Source organism: Myodes glareolus, chromosome 9, assembly GCF_982192425.1.
Source record: "Myodes glareolus chromosome 9, mMyoGla1.1, whole genome shotgun sequence".
NCBI classification, from domain to species: Eukaryota; Metazoa; Chordata; class Mammalia; order Rodentia; family Cricetidae; genus Myodes; species Myodes glareolus.
This window is the reverse complement of record NC_142034.1, coordinates 25,097,309-25,102,523: the sequence shown is the minus strand read 5'-3', so window position 1 is coordinate 25,102,523 and position 5,215 is coordinate 25,097,309. Positions and strand designations below refer to the sequence as shown.

The window sequence follows — 5,215 nt, the reverse complement described above, 5'->3', positions numbered from 1 at the left end:
TGGCCTCAGTCCGTGACTGTGGTCACAGCTGAGCGCGTTCACAGCATCTCTGCAGCTCATCCCTGGCTTCCTCTGCACGGGCTCGACCTCCTAACCTGCATCACCCTCCGAGGTGTGCCACTCTCCTCTCCACCCTAGCACCCGCCCTCACCCCGCAGGGCTGGGTACTGAACCCAGGAACTGGTGTGTGTGTGTCAGGCAGCCGTTCAACACTGAGTTCCAGTCCTCCTTGTTAAATATGGGAGCCCCTGAACATGGCTGTCCCCCAATTTCACAAAATATGTAGTCAAATTTCGCATATTTGGGGAAATCGGAGGGGTGAGCCCACCTGGAGGGCACTAGGTAAGGCTCACCCTGGGCACACTGTCTTCATGACCACAGTAGCTCCTCTGCCAGCTGAATCATTACTATTATTTGAAACACAGTTTGACCACGTATCATGCAGCCCTGGCTATCAGGAACTTAAAAGTGCTGGGACTGAAGTTGCTCAGGTGGTCTTGAGTTTTCTACCTGTCTTTCAAGTATCTGGGTTCTAGGCCTATGGGCCTGGCACAGCTCCCAGCACCTGCTCTATGGGTGTCTGTCCCTGGCTTTAAGATCTTTGCTTTTGGGCTGGAGAGATGGCTCAGTGGTTAAGAGCATTGCCTGCTCTTCCAAAGGTCCTGAGTTCAATTCCCAGCAACCACATGGTGGCTCACAACCATCTGTAATGAGGTCTGGTGCTCTCTTTTGGCCTTCAGGCATACACACAGAAAGAATATTGTATACATAATAAAATAAATATTTTTTTTTTAAAAAAAAGATCTTTGCTTTCCAATTTCCCATCCTCTTTACAGGGGTCCCCACTAAATCCTTTTCTTTTTTGGTGTTTCTAAGGCAGGGTCTCACTCTAGCCCAGGCTGGCCTTGAACTCATAACTCACAGTTATCTTCCTGCCTCGGTCTCCCCAGTGTTGTGGTTACAAGTGTGCGCCACCTAGACTAGCCTACACAGATTCAGTCTGTCAGGCTCCAGCATCAGGGCCTGGAATTTTCCAGCCTGAGGTCATTAGACCTGCTCCTTCTAGAATCCTCCTTCTTCCTGCTGGCCTGTGACCACCACCACCTCTATCCTAAGTGCCTTTGCCTTCCACGATGCAAACTCTTTTGCCTTTGGCGATGGCCTGCTCAGTGGTCAACCTGGGGTCTTCCCAGCACAGGTCTTCCCTAGAGTCAGACTGACAGCTGTGTAGCTCCTAAGCATTGTCGCCTCCCATACCACAGACAGAGTGGGCATGCCCAGGGCTCTCTCCCCACTGCTCCACTCCTGGATGACCGTTGAGTGCATGCTGCAGCCATGCCCACTGCCCTGCCTTTAGTCCCAGGTTACCCTTTCTGCCCGACCTTCTGTCCCTCCAGCCTGGTATGCTTCCCTGCTCTGCCAGTCAGCTGAACATCTGGACTCCGACACGCCTGCCCAGCACTACTCAAGCGTGCCCCTTGTGTTCAGCCACACATCACTAGGTGCTTACGGAACATGCTAGATCTTAGGCTGGGTGTGGTGGTACAGGCCTATAATAGTAGCACTTAGAAAACTGAGGCAAGGGGATTGCTGGGAGTTTGAGGTCAGCCTGGGCTATAGAAACCCTGTCTCAGAAAACTAAAAAAAATAAAATAATTTTTTTGGGGGGGTTTATTCAAGACAGGGTTTCTCCGTGTAGCCAAAGCCTGTCCTGGAACTCGCTCTGCAGTACAGGCTGGCCTCAAACTCACAAAAATCCACCTGCCTCCCAAGTGCTGGGATTAAAGGCGTGTGCCACCACTACCTAGCTAAAAGAAAAAAAATTTAAAGATTTATTTTTCATGTGCATTGGTGTTCTGCTTATATGTCTGTCTGTGTGAGGGTGTTGGATCCCCTGCAACTAGAGTTACAGATGGTTGTGAACTGCCATGTGGACACCGGGAATTGAACCTGGGTCCTTGAGAAGAGGATACAGTGCTCTTACCCGCTGAGCCATCTCTCCAGCCCTAAAATAAAATTTTTAAAAAATTAAAAACCTGGGGGCTGGAGAGATGGCTCAGAGGTTAAGAGCACTGACTGCTCTTCCAGAGGTCCTGAGTTCAATTCCTAGCAACCACATGGTGGCTCACAGCCATCTATAATGAGATCTGGTGCCCTCTTCTGGTGTGCAAGCATACATGGAAGGAATGTTGTACACATTAATAAATAACTCTTTTTAAAAAAATTAAAAACCTGCATTTGAGGGACTGGAGAGATGGCTCAGTGGTTAAGAGTACTGGCTATTCTTCCAGAGATCTCGAGTTCAATTCCCAGCAACCACATGGTGGCTCACAACCATCTGCAATGGGATCTGATGCCCTCTTCTGTCACTCACTCAGGCATACATAAAATACATAAATAAATATTTACAAAAATTTACATTTGAGGTTGGACAGTGGTGGCACATGCCTTTAACCCCAGCACTTGGGAGACAGAGGCAGGAGGGTCTGTGAGTTCAAGGCCAACCTGGTTTATAGAGTGAGTTCCAGGACAGCCAAGGCTACAGAGAAATCCTGTATTTTTGCTTTAAAAAAAAAAAAAAGACAAGGCTACAGAGAAATCCTGTATTTTTGCTTTAAAAAAAAAAAGAAAGGAAAACATAAAAAAATCTGCATTTAAATTAAAAAAACTGGGAGTTCACAAGGAGTCTAAGATTGAGAATACTGTCACAGCTACCTCCCGACTTCTAGCCTCCACCCAACCCTAAGCAGTATCTGGGAGAAACACAGTGAGCACACATGGCCAACCACATCTTATCTAAAAGGCCCAGCTCTGGCTTGTATTCCTGGATTGCACCATTAGAAGGGTGACCTAATTACCTGTACTTACCGTTTTGCAAACCAAAACTATTTGCATGTATTTCCTTATGAACCCCAAGTGCTGCCCTTAACCCCTAGGCTTAAACCCAGACATGCTGACTAGACACTGAAGGCCCCATCATCTGTTGCCAGCTCCTCCCGTCCTCTCTCCAGCTACACTTGCAAAGATGCGGTTACCACAAAACACAACTTCAACACACCGATTTGGGGGCTCCTGTCTCTGTAACTGTAACTCTGGGGGTGCTGGGTTCTTGCCTGGAATCTCTTCAGCCCCTATCTCCCCATGAACCCTTGCTCCCCACTGGGTCCCAGCTCAGGCCTTCCCCGACCTCATAAACACTGCAGGGCACTCCCATTGCCGACCACCTGGAAGGCATGATTTCTCTACATTGCTGCTACTCCCACCAGCCCAGGTGTGATCTATGTAGTTCCCTCTGCCAGCCCAGGATGCACTGAAATTATCTGCTGAACTTTCTCAGCTCTGTCCTGTCGGTAACTATAAGATGATGAACAGAGAATTCAGAAAGGACTGGGGTAGCACAGAGAAGGAGGTAGAGAAACGAGTCATGAGTCACCCCCAGGCTGGAAAGTTCCCTGGGAACAGTCACTAACCCACAGAGTGTTAACTTCAAGGGGACTTCCAAGATGAAACCACCCAACCAATTCTCAATCGGTAAAGGCTAAGCACAAAGCTATATACTAGGGGCTAAGAAGGGAGGCTGGGACTACCTTCCAAGAAGCCCTTTAGCTGATGACTCTTACCCCTGCCCCCCAGCTTTCCCCCTTCCTACCCACCTACCCATTTTAACTCCCTAGAGGAAGTCGCTGCTGCCCTGATGTGGCCACGGTCCTACTGAGGCTCACTGGGTTGGTTCTTAAAGCACCTGCTAGGATGGCAGGCTGGAGAAGGGGGTCTAATTATCTCCACCTCAGTTTTGGCCAACTAAAGCCATTTACATCTATTTGCTTATGAACCTTCAGGGCTGTGTCTTCCTGCGAAAATGTGTGAAAAGTACACGTTTAGGGCCACTGCAACAGCGGAGACTCTGGACAGCCTAAGGCCCGGGAAAATCCCCGACTCCCACGGTTCCTCTTAAGATGGGCTTTCGAGCATCTAGCACAACACTTGCGATTTAGGAAGGAACTTGCTGGCTCATCTCCCTTCCCCCACTAGTTAGGTCACGGCCAGTCATATAACCTTTGATGGGAAATCACCGTTCCTTGCACCCTCATAAGCAATAGACAACTTGCTCTTTTCAACCCTTGGGCTGGTACAGCCTATTTTGGAGAAGCTGAAGGTCGCAGTTATGGTGTTCTAACCAGTCACAGCCAGTAAATGGCTGGGCTGGAGGAGGCATCTGACACCACCTGGAAGGTACCCTTCTCCTCGCCCGCCTTCTCTCTACCTCATGCCAGGTTGGTCTACCTGATCACTGGCAACCTCTTCCTCACTGGCTGGGTTACCTCCAGAAAGGCACTTAACCTCTCCAAGCGCGCCCCAAGGTCAGCAGCTTTGCTCTGAGGACTGAAAACAGTTCGCAAAGGAGGCGTAAAGGAAAAGCAAGCCCGCCCGTGGGCACCCGCGCAGTCCGTTCTTCCAGCCCCAGGGCTGTCTACTAGCCCAGAGGAAAGGTCGCAACCCCGGCCCCGGGGACCGACGAAAGCAAACGTAGGGCAAAACCCGAAACCGCCACACTCTTCTGCCTCCCCCGCTCCGTTCCGGGAACCAGCGAGCCAGACTTCGCGGAAGCGCGCCCCGCGGCAGGCGCCTGGGCCCAGGACCGCCCCGACCGCAGCCCGCAGCCTGGGCCGGGAGGTGCGGGGGCCGGCGCGGTCGGGCCCGAGCAGCAGCACGGCGCGCGCTTCCGCCCCGCTCGGCTCCGGCAGCGGCCAAGGCGGCCCCACAATCCCCTTCTGGCTCCGGGGACGGGCGGGGCGGGGCGGGGCGAGGCGGGGCGGGCCGAGAGGGCGGAAATAATTTTCTGTTTCGCCCTCTCTGCCCCAGTCCCTTTGCGGCGGGACGTGCAAGGCGGGCGGAGATGCGGGAGGCGGGAATGGGACGCGCCCGCCTGCATTGGCGCGCTTCGCCGGCGGGCGTAGAGAGAGGAAGGGCAGGGATTGAGCGCCTACTGTGTGTATTTGGTCTTCACGAAGGTATTCTCGGTACACGCCTTAGGGTAACACGCCCCACTTATGGAGGGACCTGCTGAGCCCGAGTCGAAAGCTGTGTGCCCAGAATATGCGTGACACCTCAAATCAGTGATAAGTCATACTACGGAGAGCACTATGAACTTGAACCACTTGTTGGTCGAGACCTGCTCCTGCTTGCTTTTTGTGGATATGCACAAAGTGGACGC

General features: G+C 51.9%; 1 non-coding gene across 1 annotated transcript; it reads right to left on the bottom strand.

Annotated features, from left to right (window-relative positions):
- Nucleotides 1-239: 239 nt before the first annotated feature.
- Nucleotides 240-404, bottom strand: LOC125411054 (U1 spliceosomal RNA). The gene has a single exon (XR_007235229.1). It is a non-coding gene; the product is annotated as a U1 spliceosomal RNA (small nuclear RNA).
- Nucleotides 405-5,215: the final 4,811 nt, after the last annotated feature.